Raw genomic sequence first — 26,712 nt, forward strand, 5'->3', positions numbered from 1 at the left:
CCACAAAATCCCTACAGTGCAGGAGGAAATTTGGCCCATCGAGTCTGCACCTACCCTCCGAAAGAGCACACAACCTAGGCCCCTCCCCCACCCTACCCCCATAACCCCGCACATTGATAATGGCAAATGCACCTAACCTGGACTGTGGGAAGAATCCAGAAAACCCGGAGGAAGCCCACACATACACAAGGAGAACATCCACACTACACACAGAGTCACCCAAGGCTGGAACTGAACCCTGGTTCCTGATGCTGAGGCAGCAGTGCTAACCACTGTGCCACCCGTTTTCTGCTACTCTAACTGGGTGTATTTTAAATTGCATCTCTTGCTGCTATTTTAACACTCAGTCTTTCATTACAAACGGTATTCATACTATTTACCAATGGCAATGTAATAACATCCATTCGTTACTGATTTTATGTTGGCTATATTAGAATTACCAGTTCTTTCAGCAGAATCTTCCTAACCTCAGTTTCCTTATGTCCATTTCCAAAATGCATTTTGCGAAACCCCCTTATTATCCCACATGACTGGATACATGTTGTATCCTTTTGTGTATATGAAACAAGCTTAGAAGCTGTTTTTCCCGAACTGCCATGCCAACATATATGCAAAAACAGAATTTCATTACTACTCAAACGACCTTTTTGGATGGCTGGGGGCCTAACATTCCTCTTGGGCAATTGTGGAGAAAATGTTTGAACATCAGAGAAAAGGCTGATGAAGCCTTGCGTGCTTTTAAACACATTAATGGAGAACAGAACACATTTTTTGGTGGAGAAGGCATGGGAATATATACCAGATAAAACCAACACCATCTCTACCACTCAAGAGGACCTATAGGAGGTATGGAAGAACTGTGTCTAAAGGAACAGCAAATGCATAATTGCACAACATACAACAGACTGCATAATAAATAATTGACTTCTTGTGAGGTAGTTGTGGCTGATTTATTAAAGGTAAGTGTCAAAAGCGTGAAGTTTGAAGGTCAGATCAAGGCTAGGTCACATGGTTTATTAAATATACATTCTAGCAAAGTCGCCATAGTCCCAGACGAAGAAGAGCTGACTGGTGGTGATTTACCCAGAGGGTCACCACACCTCAGGCGAGGGACAAGATTGAGAAGGCGGGGCCTTCTCGAATAACCTCAGCCAGTTCGGGAATTTTGGCCTTGCTCTGCATCACAAACCAGCTGTCCAGACAACTAAGTTAAACTGGCCCCGGTTTATACATACAGCAGGCATGACCATAAATATGAGAAAAAGCACAAATAAGAATGGTGGATGCAGTGTCAAGTAGCCGAGTGGATAAGCATGCTTTGGTCTTCAAACTGCACCATTGATCCTCAACAGTCAAGAGGAATCCAGTCAGTCACATCGAAGGAACAGTACACAAATGTATCAATTATCACCAACACCATTTGAAGTAAATACAACTTAGAGAAAAACAGATCTCCAGTGATCAAGTGGTAAAGTAAACAATTTCCCTTTTATTTAAAAAAAAACTGAGAATACAACCCTCAATGATTTGCTTTTACATGAAGGATGGTAAGTTGCAAACCCATATTGAGCAGTCACTTGTCTCCTCGGACATGACATTGCAAAATAGGTGGGTCGTGCAGTGAAGTCGAACAACCATCTCTCACATGTGATCTAAGGGAGCGCTACTTCTCCAAACTGTAGTTTTGCCATTGACTATGTGGCAGCTACCAGAGATGTCGCAGATTAGGTTAGCTTAAACCGTATGGGATAGTAGATGTAGACATAGGGGAAGAATTCCAACACACCACACAAACCGTGAGGTGACATTCTGTACCACAGGTATGCATGATGCAACACGGGAACAAGACAATTGACACACATCAGGGGCATGTGTGCCGTTGTGCCTCTGTGCACAAAAAGACAGTGTACACTGTCCCTAAATTAAAGACCTAACAGTGGCTCTGGCTGCAGCAAGAAGTTCATAACACACAAGTAGCAACTGTGACAGGGGAACACATACACCGACAGCCTTGCACAACAGAACCAGATGTGATGTTTAATATGCCTAGGAGCTTCCTACTCCTTTATTGTGCAAAAAATAACCCGTGTCAGTTGCAGCCAGCAATAATACATCATGCAGCAAAAAACCAAGTCAGGGTGGAATTAATATTTCTGTAATTGTAACTTGTCCAAAAGAAAATATCAGTACCCAATTGCAGAGAACTCAGTGGAAGAAAAGACCAATGACATATTTCTCCACCTACAACAGCTGGCCTTCTACCTTTTCTGGCCAACATGCATGTTGCTCCATAGCGGCATACTCAGCAGGACTTTGTGACAGGAATCTCTCCTGTCAGGGCAGCATGGTGGCACAGTGGGTTAGCCCTGCTGCCTCAGGGCACCAAGGTCTCAGGTTTGATCCCGGCTCTGGGTCACTGTCCGTGTGGAGTTTGCACATTCTCCCAGTGTTTGTGTGGATTTCGCCCCCACAACCTAAAGATGTGCAGGGTAGGTGGATTGGTCACACTAAATTGCCCCTTAATTTAAAAAAATTAATTGGGCACTCTAAATTTTTATTTAAAGGAATCTCTCCTGTGCTATTCATTTCTCTCATTAAGATGGCAGAGCTCCAAAACCTTTCCCTTCATTAGGTGTAACATGGTTAAAATACTTGGCACTCATTGCCACCCTGCAGCTACAGGACGGTTGCACGCAAGCACCTTTAATGATCTTTGACAAGGCTTTAACCAGAAAAATTGCTAATTTTGGGGAAAGGAATGATTAGTATCACTGACCTCAGATGAACCAACTGTTGGCACTATCTCCAGACATTCCACCATTCTATCTGTGTCTATATTTTGTTTTACGAACAGCCAACACAGGAATGTCAAGTCAGGGATTGTCATGACAACGGTGACATTTGTGGTACTTAATGCTTCAATCTGAAATGTCATTCCCAAATTGCAGGAAAAATCATTTCACTTTTTTGCACATATTCCACAGGTTGTCAGATTATAGAAAGTTGCCGACAGAATCAAGGGGCTTCTAAGAAAATGCTTCAATTTTCAGAATTCCCCAACGTCCAACATGTGTTGCGATGACCACTCTCTCAGCTTGACCACATGTTTCTAATGGGCGGCACAGTAGCATAGTGGGTAGCACTGTTGTTTCACAGCTCCAGGGTCCCAGCATCAATTCCCAGCTTGGGTCACCGTCTGTGAGGAGTCTGCACAGGTTTCCTCCGGGTGCTCCGGTTTCCTCCCACAAGTCCCAAAGACGTGTTGTTAGGTGAATTGGAAATTCTGAATTCTCCCTCCGTGTACCCGAACAGGCGCCGGAATGTGGCGACTAGAGGCTTTTCACAGTAACTTCATTGCAGTGTTAATGTAAACCTACTTGTGACAATAAAGATTATTATTAATACAATTCACCTGATCAGTGCATGATGTGAGATATGCATTTCTTAATCTATTATGTCTGAATGTGTTCCATTTCACAAAGAAAATTTAATTTCTTGGGCACAGTGAAATGTACAAAAATTCTGTACCAGATCCCTAGGGCATTGTTGATTTACCCTTCAAATTAGTTAGATTTGCAAAAGGGTCATTTTCATGAAATCACCAAAGGCAAAGACTATAATTCAGCATTAAAAACAAATAGTCCGAGAATTACACAGTCGATGCATTGCGGTCTGTTAGGAGAAATGACAGGATACGAAGGTTCAAAAGCGTTCCCTTCAATAGGTGCAGGATGCACACCCAAAACATCCCAGGCCACATTTTCTCTTCATGCTGCTTAATCTACCATGGATTTGCAGATTTTGTTTTAAATTCAAGATGTCCAACATCTACAGTTTTTCCTTTTCATTTGACTATGCGTTAGGACTTCTTGTTTGGGAGCAGGGATTGGTGCGTTAGTGGACCCATGAACACATTTTACAGAGCTACTGGGGAAGTTGCATGAAGCTAAAATAAAAGTACACTTCTCATTTTGAGAGGATGATTGTTATGGGTACAGTAGATTTGAAACATTTATGCCTTTCCTCATATTCAATGACCACAAATCACAAAGCAGCAGACAAAACAATAAACTTTACTGGTAAAGAAAATGGCAGGAGGCTACAGGAAGCGGAACCCACAACTAACCATCATGACAACTAACAGAGTGGGGCAGTGGGTCTGGTAGGATGTTCCTTTAGATGGTTGGAGCAGGCCTGTTGGGCCGAATGGCTTCCTTCTGCGCTGTAGGAATTCTATGGTTCCATTCTGGGATCTTTCCACCCAGTTATATCAACTGGGATTGTACCATTCGCATCAGACGTCTGAAAGCTAGAAATCTCCACTGGCAAACTCTGGCCAATTAGATGCTGGATGAATGGCAAAATGTATACCTCCTCCCCTCACATCAAAATCCAGGTAACCAACACTACTGAAGGGAAGGGCTAGGGCACTAAGGTGTTGGATTCTCGCTGAAACGAGTAATCTATCCATGATATTCTTATTCCAATAATACTGTGCAATAATACCTTTAACATAAAATACTGAAAGTAGTGAGAGCTATTTGAAGATATATGCCAGGTCGATCATCAAGTCAGCTGAACTTCAAGGATTTGAAGCTGTGCATTACCACCCTCTGGACTGACCCAGTTTCCATGGCATTATATGCACAGGGGCAGGTGTGTTAGGCTCACTAGGTCTGTCCCCAGAGAGCACAGAACAACCCCAATTGAGGATGTGATATTAGTTATCTTCAACACAAAATATTTAAGAACAGAAATTTAAGGATATTGAAATACAGGAGGCCTCTGTGTTTTAATAATGTAAACTGTTTTTGACTTTGTGCACAGTGTATCAAATCATGAAAAAAAAGCGTAGTCTACATTAAGCAGAAGATGATCACCAACTGATTTTAAAATATCATACTGAAATTAAGAAGAAACAGGAAGAAGTTGCACAGTTGTCAGATAACTGACAGGAGTGGTTTCAGATGAACTAATGTTTACCAAGGCACGAGTGACCAATTCACTATTTCAAAATTCAGAGGTTTTTGTTCTGCTGAAATATACGCAAGCTTATCCACATTCGTTTTTTAAAGGCACAATACATAGAACATAGAACAGTACAGCACAGAACAGGCCCTTCGGCCCTCAATGTTGTGCCGAGCCATGATCACCCTACTCAAACCCACGTATCCACCCTATACCCGTAACCCCCTCCTTAACCTTACTTTTATTAGGACTCTACGGGCAATTTAGCATGGCCAATCCACCTAACCCGCACATCTTTGGACTGTGGGAGGAAACCGGAGCACCCGGAGGAAACCCACGCACACAGGGGGAGGACGTGCAGACTCCACACAGACAGTGACCCAGCCGGGAATCGAACCTGGGACCCTGGAGCTGTGAAGCATTTATGCTAACCACCATGCTACTCTGCTGCCCCATGTTTATAGGTCTTAGCATTCCACAAATGCATTTGTCCTGGAGTTCATGCTGTTTGGAATACTGAGTTACCAGGAGATGTGGCAATTGTATGCAATGTCTACAGGTGCTGGAAGGTTTGAAAGAGAGGTTACTGCACAGCTGTCAGCAGAGTATGAGAGAGCAAACCAATCGGATTCAGAAAAAAAACTAAAACCATGCGGGAGAAGGTGCGCCGTCAATCGAGTCCAAAAGGCAGGATTTGTTGCCCTTTGCAAACTTCATTTGATAGATGTCAGGGGTGATGCTTAAAGCTGCTCAACCGACCCGAAAGGCTTTCATCAGCTCCTGTGCAATTACTAACCAGCACCTCCACGGCAACGCACTTCCGAATGAGGAGGGTATAACTGGTCAAATGTGGACATGGTTTTCACCAAGGAATGGTATTTAGTGATGAAACTGCAATTTAGAAACAGAAAATACTTTTTCTGCCTATGTGAAAGGAGTGCTAAAATAAATTTGCATTTATAGAGTGTCTTTCACATCCTCAAAATCCAAGATGCTTCGTGGACACTTCATTACTTTTGACATATTCTCAGTCATATTTACTTGCAGCCAAGGTTTGCACAAACAGCAATGATGTGAATGAGAAATTATTCTACTTGTGGGTAGGATATCAGAATTCTCTTTGAACAGTGCCTATTTTTTTCAAAAAGTATATTTAACAAGGTTTTAAGTTATAACAAACACCACAACAAAACCACAAAAATGATTCACGGTAAGGGGGAGGAAATCTCTCTTCCCTTCCCCCACCCCCCGTGCAATAAGCAAACTTCCCATAGACCACCAGACAGCACACTGCTCACTTCCCCAAGGGAAGAATGCCCAAGCTGACCCAGGAATATTAGCCACCGCCTCACACTGCATGTCATCACAAGGAGGATATCAAGGGAAACAACAGTGCTGTTTCAGCAGAGTGACAAACACCGTTTGCACAAGGAAAACCCAACCACAACAAAGACGACACTGAGGAATCCATACAAGATCACTTTTATTTGGAAGAGGGCACTTATTGCCCCCATAAAACCTACCCAAATGACAGAAGGGCTTCAACAATCTAGAGGCATCCAAACAGTCTCACTCTTCAACAAATCAGTCAAGGATTGACTAAACCCATTAAATTCCGCCTATTCTAATAGCTCTAAAGAAAAAAAAAAGACCCAAAAGAAAACCACTTCAACCTTAAGGAAAAGTCAGAAGGAATCCAAGTTCTTCCCAGGGTACATGATCTGAACATCCAGAATTATTGAAGAATTGTAGGGGGGGGGAGACTCCTGACCCACTACGTCCTACTCATGACAAGAGCAGGATAATATAAGGCAAGTGGTCGAGGGTCCACTGACCCCAGGCCTCGAAGACCAGGTACACTGTGCTCCGTCGAGCTGGATACGCCCATCCGCCAGATCAAGATTAGCAACAAATGGCAGCCAATTTTCACACAATCAGGAACCAGACGCACAAGAACAGAAGAAATAGGAGCAAGAGCAGGAATAGGCCATCTGGCCCCTCAAGCCTGTTCTGCCATTCAATAAGATCAACGCTGGTCTTCTTGGGGATTCAGCTCCACTTACCCGCCTGCTCACCACAACCCTTAATTCCTTTACTGTTCAAAAACCTCAACTGCTTCACTGCTCACCGACACTCCATGTCTGGCCCCTACTTCCTAAAACCATCAGAACGGACAACACATATACATCACTATCTCAACAAAACAAAGGCAAGTCCTTACCAGGGAAAGTGCTCTATCGAACACATGGATTCTCTCCTGAGCCTCCACCGTTCTCCCAAGGGTACCTCACAATTCCTCAAAGGTAGTGAGTGCCAAAGACCAGCATCACAGAACTGCGATCCTCATCCAGAACAACATTCTCAATGGCGGCCATTGTTCGGATGTCTACGGCACTGGTGGGGCAAAGGCCCTGTGCACCAACAGCAATGCCACGGCAAGCTGGGCCCCAACCAGACCTACTCCCACAGTCTAAGGTCCATCAAGGATCCTCTACGATTAAACTCGGCTCCTCACTGCAAAACTCCAATCAGGGACATAGTGCAAGACGTATATCTCAAAAAAAGGAGAATTATGAAATGTGCACTCAGATCAAATAAAGGATTAAAAGATGAGCAGAGCGAGAGCTCATGCAAATGCAGCTGCTCCCGCTCTCACATCATGTGACCCCATGCCTTTTTTTTTAAAGTCTACCTGAATTGACAAAATGGTTTGACGAGCTGCATTTTGTGATCAGTGACAAACATTCGTTAAGCTTGCACTGCACACCCAAAAGGATCAGCACCCTCTAACAGGACTCTGGAGGCCTGTGTGAAGAGGGCATGCAACAAGATTGAATATTCGTTTCTGAGCAGCACAGAATCCAAGCCAGGCAGTGAATGGTTGGAATAGCGAAGCCATAGGGATTGCATACGATATACAGCATAGAACAGGTCATATGGCCCAACCAGCCCATGCCAGTGTAGAGGTTCCACTCAAACCTCTCCCATCTCATCTCATCTAATCTAATCTACTATAGTCACTATATTGTCTTCTCCCTCAAGTGCTTGCCTAGCCTCCTCCTAAATGCATCTGTCCCATTATTTTCAACCCCTCCCTGAGGGAATGAGTTTCATATTCTTGCCTATTCTTTGGCTGAAGAAGTTTCTTCTGAATTCTCTTATTGTATTTCTTCGTGATTATCTTATATTGATGACCTCTAATTATGTTTTGCCCATGAGAGAAAACACTCCTGTATCCCTTTCCATAATTTTAAAGAATGTCAAAATCAGGTACAGAAAACAAAATAAAGAGGGGGAAACAAAATTACGAATGAGCCTCCCTGTTTGACATTAATTGTCACTGCCAGGGGAGGGTGACCGTAACTAAGACTTACCATATCAGTTAAAACTTACTTAGGCTAGAATTACTTAACAAAAATTTAGGAACTTCACACCATTCAAAATATTTGAATAGAGAGTCAGGTGGCAAGATGCTGTTTTGACGCAGTTTAGGGAGGCGTGGTGCAACTTCTGGACAGGTTTAATTGTGCTTGTGCGCGAGTCGGAAGTTACTATCCTATTTGCATATAAATAAGTGGTCCTGCAGTAGAGCTTGAACTCATGCCTTTCTACTCAGATGCTATTACGGAGTCAAGCTGACATTTAGAACATGGTCAACAAATACACCGAGAAAGTCAAATATCACTACAATTACCTTTATTTTGGTTAATCCACTTTCCAGATACATCATTGGGAACTGGTGTACCCAGTCTAATGTCTTTCTGATGCTATAGCAACAGAACAGAAAAATCCAAAGTTCTGACAGTATTGTAGTACAGAAGATTTCAGATTTCTTAAGACTCCTTTAATAAGATTCCTTTTTTAATAATCAACGACAATGACCTTGAAGTGAATTATTTTCATACAATGGCTGACTTGATTAAGACAGGGTTTGACTAAAATTTTATGTACACTTTTTTTTTAAGTGAGGGAGGGGACTTCATATTGTACAGCAAGTTCATGCTAACGGTAATTTATTAATAAGGATCCAGCTGTTCAGTAGCAGTTGCATACTAATGCTTTTGAGGAATTACTTATCTCCAGTAACTCAACCAGTCATCTAAAACGCAGCAATATTGCAGTTGACTCGAGTCATGAAAGGCTGACTTTGACAGGGATAATAACACTCCTACTTAGTTACACAAGTGGTAATCATATTTCATTACCATTACATTAGCTTATCTAGGGAAAAGAGCTGATACCACACCATCATAAACCTTTCATGTACTGCCACTGATATTCAGTCCACCATACCAGTTTCTGCAAGCTGATGCATTATAAATTGAATCATTTGGGCACCTAATATATACCAGCATCACAGCAATCAATTATATCTTAGAACAGAAAGACTGTATCAAATGCAAATGCCAAACCAATTAAAATTGTTGCTATATGTTTTTTCCTGAATCTGAATTTTGTTTCTACATTTAAACTGCAATTATTCTTCACTTTTGCTCCATACATGTTTTTTTTTTAAATAATTGCATGCAAATTAAACCATTTTTAGAATGTCATACGACGACATATAACTAACTATAGCACGTACCACAAAAGGGGCATTCGGACTATTAAAAGTGATCTCACAGGAAGGAAAGAGAAAAGTAAGATGAGCATTGGTTGGTAGAAGACAGCCTGACAGGCTGCCAACAAGTACATTTTGTTTGGGTGCCCAAGTCCGGATAAATTCAGTGTCACAATCAAAGTACCTGGACCCTGATGTAAGTAAAGTCTAGCAGAACTACATGTTTTATTCATAAATCCCTGTATATTTAGCAGCTTAGCGAGCTAACTGCCTGAAAGGACATGGTTGATAGAAGCACCTGAAACTAAATCTGACCTGAAGGTGGCATTTTCACACAATACAGTTTCCAACAAGCTTGCATACATGCCTCTGCTCAGTAATTGTATTTCCACTCCGTGCATAGTAATTTAATAAATGTTTTAAAAGCTTTAAAACTGCACATCACCGCCTTAAAAGCTTATTTATTAGTCAACATTTCCACATTCAGATTTGCATTAAACTTCTGTACTTGACCCGGGGGGGGGGGGGGGGGGGGGGGGGGGGGGAAGGAGAGAGAGAGAGAGAGAGAGAGAGAGAAACAATCATAAGTAACTCCAACCCCAAATAAAACCCTGTATTTGGAAACATGTGAGCAATGACTAATAACCACTTAAATGTTGGCGCAAACAAAAAGGTACCTCAAGAAGCAGAAATTTTCCAAAAACCATGCAGGAATTATCAGAATAGCAATTTATTAAATACCCAGTATGCAACATCCCTCAGTGGAACTCCATTCTCTTGCGACATATCAAACAACAATGTTGTGTTTTGTTATCTACAAGAATTACTTTAAATTGGCAGGTACCATTACAAGTTAAATATGGTTGTTTTCATTGCCATTTAAGTTCCTGGACTTTAAATATTACACTGGCCAGAAACAGTCACAGAGTAGTGATGCAGGTTAATAAGGTCATTTCAAAACTAAACAAAGCACTAGGCTTCATTTCTAGAGAGACAGAATTGAAAAGCAGTGTTAAACTTGTACAAAACCTTGGTTGGATCACAGATGGAGAGTACTCCGAACAGTTTTAGTTTCCGTTCTATAAAAACGATATAAAGGCACTGGGGAAGGTGTAGCAAGGATGTACCAAAAGACTGAGAAAAGAGAGGTGATACCCATCAGGGAAAACTGAAGTTGTTTCCACTTGCAGGCGAGATCCGAGCTAGAGTCCATGAATGTACGGCATTGATTAATCCAATAAAAAATTTAAGATAATTTTTCTTTACCCGGGAGGGTGGTTAGAATGAAGAAGGCAATAGAAGGGGTAGTTGAGACAGTTAGCATAGATTAATTAAAGGGGAAGTGAGCGAAGTGCAGAAGGGAGAAATAAATAGAAGGATATGTTGATGGAGTGAGAAGAAGAGCGAGAGGAAGCTCAAGAGCAGCATAAACACTTGCTTTGACCCACTGGACCAAATTCCAAATACTTTGTAAAAACAAATAGCCAGGCACACAGAAAAGATACATTACAATTTAGTAGCTGAAACAAAGATCCCATGAACCAATAAAAAGAGTTCTACAGAGTAGAGGAAAGGAGAATAAGAATAGTGTTTGTTCTCCAACTTGTGACTTCCTCATTAATTGGCCTACTCCTGCAGAACTCAGTTCATTCAAATAAACTCCTAAATTCACAAATGTGGGTTTAGGTTCGAGATCATGCTCCCTTTCAACCTACCCCAAATATCATATTCCCGTCTGCACAATCCTCCCGGTCGCCTTGTCAATTTCTCCAGCTTAAACTTCTCCAAGTCATCACGAGGAAGGGTACAACAGTAGCTCAAATAACCCTCTCTTGCAAGAAAACAAAAGTGTAGCCACTCCATTTACACTTATTACATCAATGCAGGGGAAACAGCATGAGAACACAACTTCTATTAGTTGTATCAGTTCTATTTATCCTCAACAAATTAGTTTTCATCTTCCTCGAAAGGCAGAGGGAACAAAGTTGGCTTATGTAAATGATAACATACTCGAGATAAAAAGTTTGGTTCACATTCGTACTTCCGGCCATACGTTTACCCTCAAAACATGACCGTTCAGAAGGCGGAGGGGAAGAGTCTTGATCGCTCAAATCAATAGGTCAACAAAACTATACCACAAACTGAAGCTTTGGATATCAGCAAGTACATATGCACAAGTATCAAGTAGCTGCTTCATTCCTCTATCTCCCTCAAGTCTCCCAATTCTCTTATACATACTGATTCTGAACCCTTCTTGGACTTACACTCCCATCTTCAAGTTCATCTATGAATCTTGCACACGTTTGGACATTTTGCTCACTCAATCATTCCCGACCAAGCTATATCATGATTTCTTTTTTTCACATACAAAATTAAATAGTCATAACAGTGTTTCTCAAAAACTTACCTGCAACCCATCTTCTCCACTATTAACTTGGCTTTCTTTGCTTTCTAAAATGTCTCTAAATGCACCCAGTTCTATGTCCATCTCTTCCTTAGTTTCCTTCCTGCCTGTTTTGGCAAGAATGATGACGGAAAGGGACTTGGCACAAGTTAGGATATGGACCGTAGAATATAGGTAGAGTTCAAATGTATATAGGGTACAAGGAGGGAGGGCCAATCAGGCAAGCACTGGAATAGTTTAGGTTAGATACGTGAATGCATGGCTGAGGGTTAACCCAGGTGAGCGAAGGAAGGAACAGTGACAGGCAATGTGGTCATAGGCAGCCTTGGTGATGGAGAGGAGATGGGAGCAGAAACGTAGCTCAAGGCAAGGTGCAACCACCAAGGTAATGAGAGTAACAGTTCGCCCACAGACAATGGCGAAGAGGGGTGAAGTTGGCAACAAGTAAAGTGTCAGTGGTGGGGGCAAATAAAAATGGCTTCAGTCTTTAACACGTTGAAACAACATGAAAACAAGCTGTGTCTCCCACAAAGCCTTTGAATCGCAGAATAGTTACAGCACAGAGGGAGACCATTTTTCCTGTTGATCCCATGTCGATTCTCTATTTGGTCAGATTTGCTGGGCACATGCCCCTGTAGCCCTGCAGTTTTTTTCCTCCTCCAGTGTTTATCCAATTCCCTGTGAAAGGCACTGAATGTGCCTCCACCATCTTTTCAGACTGTGGCTTCCACTTGTATAAAGAAGGTTATCCTCATGTTGCTGTGATTCTTTCACCAATCACTTTAAATCTATGTCCTTCTGGTTCTCTATCCTTCTGCCAATGGGAACCATGTCTCTCTTTCCAGATCCCTCCTCATTTTGAAAACTTCTACCAAAGCTCCCCTCAATCTTCTCTAGGAGAACACCCCTCCCCGCCAGCTTACAGTTTCTCCATGAAACTTTAAACAGCTCAATTAAATCAGTTAGTTTTCTTTATGCATTATGCACTTGAGGGAATGTTTTTAATATTTATGAATCTTACTCCCAAAATCCTCAGCTTTCCTCAAAAATATTTGTGTTTTTTTTTAAAAGACAAATGAACCACTTATTTCTGCCTGTTCCACTATCTGTAATATCCCTTTGCAACTTCCTTTGACCTTGGAATAATTTTATGTTAATATCGTCTGTAAATTTGGACAGCACTGCATCTAGCTTCTGCCTCAAGGTGCTGAGGACCCGGGTCCGATCCCAGGTCACTGTCCGCGTGGAGTTCACACATTCTCCCCGTGTTTGTGGGGGTACGCCCTCAACATCTATTGTGTCTCCTGCTCCCTTCTAATGAGTTTCAAATCCAATATACTACACCCATTTAATTCAATACATGTTAATCTTCACCAATAGACTTGTGTACAGTACTTTGTGCAAGACTTTGCAGAAGTTCTTGCATATCATATCCACTGCATTTTCCCCAAATACCACAGGTCAATTTCTCAAAGAATTGAAGCAGGTTTGTAAAGCACAATCTTCCTTTCGGAACATCTGCTTCTAATTATACTTTTTTTCCCCAATTGCACTGAACTAGTCCTTTTGTTTTCCTTCATTTTTAAAAAAAGGGCAAGATCCAAGTAAAACTGACGTAAAGCAAAACAACATGGGATAGGAATGTTTAATCAGTCAGATAATGTAATCTTATTTCACAGGAGGCAGCATATTGAAGATCTCCTCTACACTGTTGCTAAAGAGTAAAATTACAATTTTATTCTAGTGATAATTAACAACTTCAACAAAACAATTTGGGTATATCAGGCATTCACAGTGGAGTATTTTTGTGAAGAATCTGCCTCCCCTTTTGGTATTTTATCAGCACTGAAGTTGTTCTCTGTTTGAAGTTGTTCTCTGTTTTAGACTGAAGCAAATTTGCACCAGTAGTAAGAAGCAACAATAATAATCATTTAATCACTCCAGCACCAGGACTGGCCACCTGGACTTGCCTTCAGATAGCATACAATACAGCACGATAAATGCCCGTTCATCAAAACTACAGGCTGGGAGCAACCTGGCATTGGTAGGGATTGGAATATGGGCCGAAGACCCTTTTCGCCAAATCCTAGGCAAGTTCTTCCAAATAGGCAACACATGCACTCGCCATCGAAGAAGAATAATAGTCAAGATCCATCACTATATAAGATGAGCATTGTTCAAGAATTGATAAACACAAAGAAACTGCCATTTGATTAAGCATGACTAATCCAAATAAATTAAATCAGCAATCTGATTGTTAAGAAACATTGCCAAACTTGTGGCAAGAAAGTGTGACTCTTAATTTAGAAGATAAAGTGGTTAGCACAGTTGCTTCACAGCGCCAGGGTACCAAGGTTTGATTCCTGGCTTGGGTCACTGTCTGTGCAGAGTCTGCACGTTCTCCCTGTGTCTGCGTGGGTTTCCTCCGGGTGCTCCAGTTTCCTCCCACAAGTCCCAAAAGACGTGCTTGTCAGGTAAATTGGACATTCCGAATTCTCCCTCAGTTTACCCGAACAGGCGCCAGAGTGTGGCAACTGGGGGATTTTTACAGTAACTTCACTGCAGTGTTAATGTAAGCCTACTTGTGACATTAATAAAGATTAAATAAATCTCTAAAAGGACACTAGCAAAGCATTATTTTCTAACTCATCACCTTATTAGATGCATGCACATATTCAACTTGTGCCTTTTTTTCACGCCATCACTCAAAGATGACTAGTGAGGGAACAAAGATTATTTGAAAACGTACCATTTATTTGTAATCTCATTTATTTTTGAAGTGAATAGGAAACTAGTAAATGAACTTTCTCCGCTTTGCTACTAATATCTGCCCTTTAATCATGCATATGTTATTTTTTCTTTTACCCCCACCATTTTCCAAATGAGTGACAAAGCAACCTTTTTTCTGGTCTTCTGCCCATTCTGTTGTACACTCAACCATGTCCAGTTGTTTCCCCCAATGATCCAATAAAGGTCAAGAGCTCATTGTGAGTGCCCATTGGAAATAGGTTGCTCGAGTTTGGGTTGTTGTAGTGGAATTTTTGTTTTCATGCTGTCCATGCTGGACGTGAGCCAAGCTGTGAAACAGCCAGACTGGAGTCCCAAAAGAGGAAGTGTGTTTAATTCCTTCATAACCGTGTAGCAGCAGCCTGGAAAGCACAAGGATTTGAAGGGCAAGGTTATGGAGACCATTGCGGGAGGGGGGGGGGGGGGGGGGGGGGGCGGGGGGGGTAAGCAGTGACATGGCACGGTATTTTAATCTTTTTGCCCACCTGCAACTGTTTCTTGTTATTAAGAAATAGATGGAGCAGTTTATTGCAAAAGTATTACCTCCTCCAAAGCTCCAAGAATCATAAATTACATAACACATTCCTATTCTCAAGTTATCATTCCCCTGGGAAGAAGCTCCAAAACAAATGCTGAGTACTTTCCCAAATGCAGGGATGGAAAACTGGGAAGTACATCACAATCGGCCATTCTCACTACATTTCTGGCAACAATATGCACTTATATAACCGGTTACAGAACAGCATTGACAAAAAGAAAGGAGGTCACCTGTTAACAGTCTCGACCAGGTCAATGCTACATAAGTGATGGTGATTAGCGAAATTAGGATAAATACAAAAAATTAATAACGCTAAGCAGTCTGGGGGCACAGGCAACAAAATACAAATAGCTTACGGTTTTGGGAAACCACAATTTACTTGGGGGAAGCAGCTAGATATGGCTGTTTGTGTAGCAAGACTGAAGACAGACAGAAAGAAAATGTCCCTCTTTTCAAAAATGGCACTCATGGGTGGGGTGAAAGGAAACAATACATTTCTATTTGCATAATTAAAACAACCTGCAGGAAAGATGATAACAGGAGCAAAACAGAAAGAAAATGTATTTACTAATTTCCTATTAATTACCATAAACAAATTAGATTACAATTAAATTCAGCAATTAAAAATATGCACAGATTTCCTGCATTACAACTTATGACAGGTGTGAAAAGATGCTGCATAAATGTAGGACGTTTTTTCTGCAGTGCAGCAGGCATTGGGAGTAAGTCCTAATATTCACAGATGAGCATACACTCGAGAAAAGTGGAGAGCGCGCAGGGGAGGGGGGGGAAAGAGAGAAAGGGTAGAGCAGCACAGGGGGAGGGAGAGAGGAGATGGGGGAGGGAAAGGAGAGGGCGAGGGAGAGAGGAGATGGGGGAGGGAAAGGGGGGGGGAGGGAAAGGAGAGGGGGGAGGGAAAGGAGATGGGGGAGGGAAAGGAGATGGGGGAGGGAAAGGAGATGGGGAGGGAAAGGAGATGGGGGAGGGAAAGGAGATGGGGGAGGGAAAGGAGATGGGGGAGGGAAAGGAGATGGGGGAGGGAAAGGAAAGAGGGAAAGGAGGGAGGGAGGGGAAACGAGGGAAGAGCATGGGGGGGAGGAACGTGGGGGGAGAAGGAAGGGGAGAGGAGCGTGGGGGGGGATGAGGAAGGGGAGAGGAGCATGGGAGGGAAGGAGGAAGGGAAGAGGAGTGTGGGCAGAGGAAGGGAAGGGAGGAAAAAAGAGGAGAGTGTGGGTAGAGGTGAAAGAGGAGAGGAGCGTGGGGGAGGGAGGGGGAGGAGGAAGGGGAGAGGAGCGTGGGGGAGGAGGGAGAGGAGCGTGGGGAGGAGGGAGAGGAGCGTGGGGAGGAGGGAGAGGAGGGTGGGGAGGAGGGAGAGGAGGGTGGGGAGGAGGGAGAGGAGCGTGGGGGAGGAGGGAGAGGAGCGTGGGGGAGGAGGGAGAGGAGCGTGGGGGAGGAGGAAGGGGAGAGGAGCATGGGGAGGAGGAAGGGGAGAGGAGCGTGGGGATGGGGAGAGGAGCGTGGGGATGGGGGAAGGAGCATGGGGATGGGGGAAGGAGCATGGGGATGGGGGAAGGAGCATGGGGATGGGGGAGGGGAGAGGAGCATGGGGGAGGAAGCAGGGAAGGGGAGCGTGGGGGATGGGGGGGGGAGGAGGAAGGGGAGAGGAGCGTGAGGAGGAAGGGGAGGAGCGTGAGGAGGAGGGAGCGTGGGGATGGGGGAGAGGAACATGGGGTGGGGGAGGGGAGAGGAGCGTGGGGAGGAAGCAGGGAAGGGGAGCCTGGGGGGGGGGGGGAGGAAGAAGGAGAGAGGAGCGTGGGGGAGGAGGAAGGGGAAGATAGGCGAGAGGAGCGCGAGAGGGGAAGAGAAGGAAGGGCAGAGGAATACAGGGGGCGAAAGGAAGGGAGAGAATCGCAGGGAGGAGAAAATCGCAGAAGTGGAAGTGAGTGGGTGGGGGGGGTGGGGGATGGAAGAGGAGAGCAATGGGGCCAAGAGGAGAAAGAGGCAAGAGGAAAGGGTGCAAGCCAGAGCAGAGAGAGAGGGGGGGGGGGGAAAGAGAGCAAGCCAGAGCACAGAGAGGGGGGGGTGGGGGGCGAGAGCAGAGAAAGGGGGGGGGGGGAAGAGAGCGAGAGCAGAGAGAGGGGGAGGGAGAGCAGAGAGAGAGGGGGAAGAGCAGAGGGGGGGGGGTGCAGAGCTGAGAGAGGGTGATGGGGAAGGCTCAGAGGAGAGCTGTGGCTGAGCAGGAATGAATGAAAGTAGTAAAGTTAAGTCAAACGCAGTATAAAAAGTGGGGAAAATTGATAATTTTCATTATTGTTCCTTACATTTGTGATTTTTTTTATGCTTCCCTTATACAAGTAGCTTAACGTTTTTCATATCCCATACATCTGTTGCATTTATTTCACATGGAATTATGGTAATAAATTCTGGTCATCTAGTCACATGAAGTGTAAAATGCTAATTTCTAGATCCCAGTAAATTTCCCTACCTTTTTTAATTTCTGTATTCTGAATAATAAAATGATAATCAACATGTTATTGCATTCACATGTTGAACACTCTGTAAGCTAACATATTTCTGCACTTTATCCCCTCTGTACCACGACAAACATAAATTCTCTTTAACAATTTATTTTCCATCATACTATTTCACAAGGGACATTTCAGAGTGATCTTTACCCTTTCTGTCAATTGCTGCCCTCATCCATCAATTTCATACAGAATTATACCACAGATCAATGCAGTTCAAGACCACTAAGCATTTGTGTGGCCCTTGTGAATGGGAGCCTGCACAGTTATTCATTTAATACAGAGCTCAGACTATGACATGTATCGGTCAGATGCATTTCCTCCCCACTTCAGCAGTTAATTCCATCAATAACTCATCTTGCAGTTTTTCTTTTGGAAATAGTGAGGGGGGGGGGGGGGGGGGGGAGAGAAAGATTCCAGTCGGTGCTATGTCAGCTCTTAGCAGACAATACTGCAGCAGACACGGGACAGCAAGATAATCAAAGCACTCTCCAAGCTATTTATAAAAATACCATCACCACTATATTGCCGGAATAACCTTCAATGTTTGCAAGCAAACCACTGATGTCTGGAAGCGTCTCTGCTCAATGAATCTCTTTGAATCTATCCCTTGAATGCAACAGTTATAATCATGATTGGCCGGAAACTGCTTCACCAGCTGTCTTTTCATACGATAAAATAAGTGAATTTGTTTTGCAAAGAATTTTTTTTTTTTAAATTGTCGGTTGCTGCCATGTGTGCATCAGAACTCAAAACGATTTTCCCTCCCAAGTAAGCCTTCAATTAAAAAATTGCAGTTAAACAAACTGATAATTAATCCTAGCATAGGAGTGTGGGCTGTATCTTTCAACATAGCACATCTGTCGTGCACCTCAAAATCCATTAGGTGCCAGTGAAGAAACACCAGCCCACAGGACAATCTGACTACATTAGTATACAATACTACCAACATGGTTGTCCTGGGGCAGACTTGATGGGTACCATTTAGAGAGCAATTTTAAATTAAGCAAAAGAATTGCTTAGTTCCCGAAAGTCTGCATGAGTTGTAAGGATCACTGGTGCCTGAAGATCATGAATTCCCATTGCCAACATAAAACCGCAAGGAAAGCTATTTTCCGTAACAATTTTAGACTGCATCAAGTTAAGTGTTCATGAGCTTCTTAGCTGCAAAACAAACTTCAAGTCCTGTTACACAACTACTGCTCGAGATACGGAAAGATTTTTTTCCCCCATCTAAAACTAAAAGTGATATAAAAATTCCCCCCCTGAAACAACCTTAAGAGAATGGAAGGTCTAGACAACAGTTCGATACAAGCTGCCTTGGTTCAGTGTTGCTTCCGACCAATCTTAGAGAGCTTACACCATAGTATTGTGGCATGCTAGCCTTTCATCTGTTAACAAGACAGTTAGCAGATACAAAAATGACAACAGTGTCGTACTGAACACAGTACACTTACCAGACACAGATCCTCTAAAAGAAAGATCGCTGCAGCACTGAGCTACAAGTTTTATCTTCCACGCGATAATATGTTTTTATATTTGACCCTTTGGAATGCTGGGGCTGTGGAAGTGTGAAATTTTGATGGATATTCTGGGCTTCTGCTCAATTAACTTGTTTGAGGGGTGCAGGGAAGTTCTTCCTCAAGGGATTAAACAATTCCGGCAGGTGTAAAATGAGACAATTGCACTGGGTTGTTCAGGAGTCAAAAGCTGTTCTTTTATTCCATATTTTATGCACTGGCACCAATACAAACATTCATAATCAATAGGCAACATTTTAAAAACGTACCCAATTATACAGCCCATGTGTAACAACCACCAGTACCCTTTCAAATCACTGCCACTTATAATCACAGGAATACAGAACTGACTGGATTAAGGAACTGAATACGAGATTTAAAAATAGAAGAACAGAACTCATTCACTGTTGATTTCTGAGGTGTGCTTCAAATTGCCAATCCAACTTTGGCAGAAATAGTTTGTGGACCCTCCGCCCAAGCTAGACAAATCAGCAGAACGCCCAAATAAATCGGATCCTATTTTGCAGGCAAAGCTTTTTAATCCAAATTTGCAAGATTTTTGCTCAAGCTTCCCTAAGCTCAATAAAACAATCACGGTCCACAATGCTGACACTGCAGAACATTGATTTAGAGGTGAAATGTCCACACTTTTGCAATAAAAATCCAATTCATTATATTTCAGTGGCTCCATTAATAGTAGAAGTGGGTGCTCCCTTCAGAAGCTTAAATGTTTGATTCTTGCTCTGTGGACAGATTATTCTGGCTGAAACAGCAAGAGCAGCGCGACAATTGGCTTTTGTATCCTTGGGAGTGGAGGGTAAAAATCAACCAGATTTCCCGATGATGATTGCTATCTAATGACTCCTGCTGAAAAAGTACATTATCTAGAGAGGTGGGTAATGGAAAGTTCAGATTTGGCTACCCTGCAGTCTATAGCAATTAAACAATAGCTTACAATGCCTCCATCAACTATCTGATTTACAAGTATGAGTCAATTGGTGAGTCAACATGCAGGACCTAAATGAGAATTTAACTTCCTTTCCCATGTCCAGATAATAATTTTAATGTACAAAGCCAATAATATTGGATTTATCAATATAACACTGAAGATTTAACGTATTGTAAATTTGACAAGATTCAACTTGCAATGGTGTTAGAAAATTAAAACATTTGCTTAAAACCAAAACGTAGCGGAAACAATGGGATCCCTGCTAATACAACTGTACCTTATCGCACCAGGCAAAAATAATGATGTCCACCTTCTCACTCAAGCAATGTTTCCAATTAATTTTTTACTAGGGCGAACATTAGCTACAACTAATGCCAGTTTAGTCTCCGCAAAACTGAATTATTAAATCTGTCTGTCAATATCCAATTACAGCCTACTTATGAATACTTGATTTTATTTTGTATAATTGACAAGGGCTGTCAGGTAAGGATGGGTTTGATGGCAATCACGTTAAGATCAACTGATATAGCTGTCACAGAGGACAAAGTGTGTCAAGTGTTGGAGAAGGCACTGACAGGTTATGTAAAAAGGTCCACGTGAACCTGTCATAAACAGTTAATAAAGTGGCTTGTAATATTAGCAGCCTGCCTGCTGCTACTCAGTGAAAAAGGCATTAAATGTTGAGATACAAGATTGCATCACAACAAAAGAGACAGAACATTGACCGTAGATCTCTGTAAATATAACACCAGATCCTTTACTGTGAACTTAATTTTTTTTCTGAATGATTTATCATGTTTCTACACTTCAAAATATAAGGAAATTTTAAAACAGCAAAGAAGATACAAGCCTGGCATTAGGTGACATGGCTACAAAAAAAAATGTTTACAGTACATTACGACTGCATATAAATATGATCAAACATGCAAGCCATAATGTCAACATCTAAAACTAGCTAATATATTGGCATTTATATGTGATTGATGAAGCTTTGTTCTGAAGCAATTCTCTCTCTAAATACCACGGAAATAAATTTGTGCACTCAAGAGATATTTGATCTGAATTAAGAAACTGATGATGCAATTGATTAATTGGAATTTAAGCCATCAGTCACTGGATCCATCAGTTTCTTTCACCAGATTCATTTACATTCTAAACAATCAGCTGATGGCTCAATAGGATACCGTGTATTAATACGCAGTCAATATGATGCCACTGAACTCATCAGAATTCCTTATTGACAGCTTCAGAAATGCTTTAAATCCAAGCTTGATCAGACTGCATATGTTTAAGCAGTCTTATATTGACTGTAGACATTTTTAATATTCTGACAGCATATATTACAGAAGCTCTACCATCTGTGATGCACAACAGACAAAATGGTATACAGGGTGACGGGGAAGCTCAGAAACAAAAAGTTTGGAAAAAATTGGAGCTTGCAAATAAAACTGTTGCCCAAATCAAAGGCTTCCTTTGCACTTTACACATTAAGTAGCACTTAATTCTACTGCATAAGGATATCATGATTTGCAAGATTCACAACTTGAACGTATTAATGCGCCAGGTCATTTTAAGAAATGCACCAGGTCATTTAAGAAATTATGCTTCGCCATTCAGAAAGCACAATGTTTCAAAAGTTGTTTCAAAATTTAAGTACCACGTCAATACGATTGTTTAATCACTAAACCGAGTGCACTACAGCTAGTTAATCCGATAGCACTTGTGAATTTACCATCTTTGAGAGAGGCATAGTTGGAGAGAGAAATGTGTTTCAGGAATTTTGCTTTCAAAAATTCTGCTCCTGCTAACTGTTCTTGGATGTTTATATTCAGTTACTTCAAAATGAATATTTTTGAAACATGAGCATTCAGAAGAACTTCAGGCTTTAATGATGGGCAACAGTTTGCACAACATTCTATTGGCCTGACAATGCTCGATTTAATCATAGAATTTACAGTGCAGAAGGAGGCCATTCAGCCCATCGAGTCTGCACCGGCTCTTGGAAAGAGCACCCTACCCAAGGTCAACACCTCCACCCTATCCCCACAACCCAGTAACCCCACCCAACACTAAGGGCAATTTTGGACACTAAGGGCAATTTATCATGGCCAATCCACCTAACCTGCACATCTTTGGACTGTGGGAGGAAACCGGAGCACCCGGAGGAAACCCACGCACACATGGGGAGGATGTGCAGACTCCGGACAGACAGTGACCCAAGCCGGAATCGAACCCGAGACCCTGGAGCTGTGAAGCAATTGTGCTATCCACAATGCTACGTGCTGCCCTATTTTGTATCTTTGTCTTCAATCATTTCACGTTTCATCACATGGTGCACATTAATGAGCCACGACTCAATCCTATTATTTTTTTATTTTTTTTTATAAATTTAGAATATCCAATTCATTTTTTCCAATTAAGGGGCAATTTAAAGTAGCCAATCCACCTAACCTGCACATCTTTGGGTTGTGGGGGTGAAACCCATGCAGACACGGGGAGAATGTGCAAACTCCTCACAGACAGTGACCCAGGGCCGGGATTCGAACCCGGGTCCTCAGCGCCGTAGGCAGCAATGCTAACCACTGTGCCACCGTGCCGCCCTCAATCCTATTATTAACGGTTATTTTTCAGAGGCCAGAAATATTAATTTTAAAGTTTCACCGGTTGTTCCAAAAAGGCCATTAAGCTAACAAATGCAGACGAGAAATAGACGTTGGGATAAAATTAAATGTTGTAACTAGAATGTGGATCTGGATTAAATAGTTCAGACAAAGTGCTTGCAGCTGCACATGTCCCAGAGATTAAAACTACCCAACTGCGCTAAAGGTGCAAACTCTCTCCCTGCTGAGAGTTCGGGCAGTAAACTTGAAAAGCTGTGGAATTTTAGTGTTTTATTTAATTATATATATTTTTTTTTTAAATTTTCAATTAAGGGGCAATTTAGTGTAGCCAATTAATCTACCCTGCACATCTTTGGCTTGTGGGATGAAACCCACGCAGACACGTGGAGAACGTGCAGACTTCACGCGGAAAGTGACCCTGGGCCGGGATCGAACCCGGATCCTCGGCGGCAAGAGGCAGTAGCGCTAACCACATTTTATTTAAATGCTGCCTCTAATACAGGCGACTCAAACACAGAAAAAAAAAGTTTAATTCAGACAAAAACTGCAATCAATTCTAAAAGTGTAGACGATCATGAAAAATAGCAAAAGGAATCTAGCAAGAAACAGGCTAAAAGTCCGTGAGCAATAAAGTAAAAATACAAGTTGTGTGCGAATTAAATCTGTTGGTCCTAATTATCAGCCTGCAGTTTATTTTTACATTAGCTCCATTTTAAACAAATTAGCACTATTTTAATGTGAAAGTAAAGAGGAAAGAAATCAGTATTTATTATTGTGCACAGCAGAATGAGAAATAACAGATGCTCTGTGTTGTACGGTGAAGATGGAGGTAGGTCAACAGTGGTTTCTACTCCCTTCCAGCAATTCCCTTTCTCCTACTACTGATCTCTTAAGCATAACTAGTGGCCAACTACAGTTGCATAGATGGTGGTAGGTGTCCTGTATCTCAAGTGGCCAACTGCAAAGATGGGCAGAAATAAACATGATCAATTTACAAAAATAACTGAACTGCCTTTATAAATTAGGTTTATGTCATAGTAACTATGGGGTAGCTGCTTGCCAATTATACATTGTTTGCATTATTTTAGGACTACATTCCTTAGATGGCTGACTAAAAGGTTAGTAGCATTAGCTGGTAGTCTATTGGATAGGAGAAAATATAATGCTTGCAGTTAGCAGTGCTTACAAAGCTTAAACAACCTTGTCCTTCTATGCTATAGTGATAGGCTGATTGGAGAAACTGCACAGAGAGAATGAAGTAAGCCTATTGAGACATCATGGTGAAGTCCTTCTGTCTGCCAAGGTGCTATTCATACTTCTGGATCTTTGATTCCCGGATAAACTCACTTTCCATGATGCAGCTGTACTGAGGCGAGCTTGCTTAAATCACATCTCTGTCGATCTCTGAAATTTGCACATCTGTATGAATAAGCTTAAGTGGCAATTTATGGGGATCAAACAGTAGTATGGCCCAGGTAGTCAGAATGGCTTGTGTCTTCATTTTATGTAATTCCACTTTAAAATGCAATTTACTTCCAAGGGGGGGCTGGAGGCAATTCTTCTTGTGTCAAGGGAAGAACGGCGACACAGTGGTTAGCACTACTGCCGCACAGCACCAGGGACCCGGGTTCAATTCTGGCCTTGGATGACTGTGGAGTTTGCACATTCTCCCCTTCAGTGTCTGCGTGGGTTTCCTCCAGGTGCTCCAGTTTCTTCCCAATCCCGAAAGACGTGTTTATTAGGTGAATTGGGCCTTCTGAATTCTCCCCTCAGTGCACCTGAACGTGCACTGGAGTGTGGCGACCTGTTTTTCACAGTAACTTCATTGCAGTGTTAATATAAGACTACTTGTGACACGAATAAAGATTATTTTTAATACCCTCACAAATAAAATCTTTGTAAAGATCTGACTTCCTTATCAGCCAACCTCTGAACCGGATGTTCACATTTTTACCTCTTCACCTGCAACCATGAGTTTTTTCCCCACTTTATTAAAAGCCAGTGGTTCATCCGGTTTTAAAGAGCCTGTGTTCCCGGTAATTTTCTTACGCTACCAACACTGCAACTTCATGTGTCCAACCTTATTACAATGAAACATTCCTTATCTCTCTTCCACAATCTTTCTTAGGTTACTTTCTTAAGCTGAGGGAAGATCTCAGGAATATCACAACTAGGCCTCCTTTGCCTTGACCATCTGTGGATTTCTCATTTTTCCAGTTTCTATCCGTCACAGATTGAAACGGATGTTGAAAACCAAACCTTAATTTAGGAACTAATTCAAAAAAATCATCTACCATTTGTGCTGCCCGTCTAGCAGGTTTAACACTCTGCTCTTCCACATGAGTTCTCTCGACAGTGGGAAGTGAATCTTTAAATTCTTACAAAATGACAGTTTCCCTCAGAGTTTTACGCATTAAGAGATCTAACAAAATTATTTTGTTTGATTCTTTCAAATTCTATATAGGCCTGACCTTGTTCTTTCTTTAGATTTCTGAACTTCAATCTGTAGCTTCTGGCACTAGTTCATTTGCAAGTAAGATGGCTTTTCTCAGCTATGATCCCTAGATACCTCCTCTAATAGTAGTGCAAACACTTCCCTAGCTCGACCATTAACTTTGTTTGACCCAACAATACCCACATGGGTTTTGGCCAATTCAATTGTCTCGCCACTTTGTCAAATGAGTTAAAAAAGACTTCCACATCTTTCTCGTCAAATCCTGACAGTGCTTGAATATATTTAAACATATCCCCACTGGGCTTTTGACTAGGAGGGGTTGCTCCTCCCTCTAAACTTACCTCAACTTCAGCTTCTAATGCCAACATTTTAGATTGATCTTGTTTTGATTTGTGATGATGTTTGTTATGTGAATATATAAACATAAATGCCTCAATAAAATATTTTTTTTTTTAAAACATTTTAGGTCGATGGTCTCTCCCCCTCTCTCTGTCCATATCTTTTTCTTCCCTTGCTAATCTTTCCACTTCCACCTCAAGATTCCTCATTTCAGTTGCCTTTTTAGAAGTTCTTTCTTTTACTCTGCCATTGCTGCTCTCTCCTTTTCCTTTATTTCTAATTTCTTCATTTGTATATTTATCTGCATTTCTAATGTTTTCATTTGTAACTGAATTTTAGTTAATTCCAATGAGTCAGACTGCCCCAGGCAAATTTGAATGCTGAGGTATCGCTTTAATCATCTCCACCTCCCTTACAATGACAGGTAAAGTCAACTTCAGTTTGTCTGCCAAATCCAAAAGCTTTGTTTTAACTAACTTTTGTCAACCACCCAGAGTGATGTCTCAACACCTCGGAAACCCTTAGCTACTGAAAGAGCCATTATATCAGTCATTCCCTATTTAACTGACAAGAGCATCAACACTTGAAAGAAATAATCAGTTCCTCACACACGCTCTATTTCTGTTCAATAATTCCCAGCCAGAATAAGAATTATACTTTTTAAACCTGACAAAGAGCCCCCAATTTTTGCTAGGATACCAGACCAAACCCAAACGAAAATACTGGATGAGAAACACGAAATAATTTTCAATTTGTAAAACTGTCGAGGAAAGGATATTTCACCCCACGAGTGATGATTCTGACCAATGGGTATCTTTTATGTTAAAACAAACTTTAATTTAAACAGAGAATTAACCACATTATCAAATAAATAGATTGAGATTTAACAGTCAAAAAGGTTCTAAAAATAACAGGAAAAACTCTCATTCCCTACATTTTCACTATAAATATGCCAACCAAGTAACCCAATACAGTTCAAATGCCACTTCTAAATAAAGTTAACCAGAACAGGTTTACTTGCTAATCTGTGTAGCCCTTGAGAGAT

The 26,712-nt window shown here is 41.8% G+C and overlaps 1 protein-coding gene across 1 annotated transcript in view; it reads right to left on the bottom strand.

Annotated features, from left to right (window-relative positions):
• atp9b (ATPase phospholipid transporting 9B) overlaps positions 1 to 26,712 on the bottom strand; it is a 340,330-nt gene that overhangs the window by 194,327 nt on the left and 119,291 nt on the right. The gene's annotated exons all lie outside the window — the stretch shown is intronic.

The sequence above is a fragment of the Scyliorhinus canicula genome, chromosome 10 (genome assembly GCF_902713615.1).
Source record: "Scyliorhinus canicula chromosome 10, sScyCan1.1, whole genome shotgun sequence".
NCBI lineage: Eukaryota > Metazoa > Chordata > Chondrichthyes > Carcharhiniformes > Scyliorhinidae > Scyliorhinus > Scyliorhinus canicula.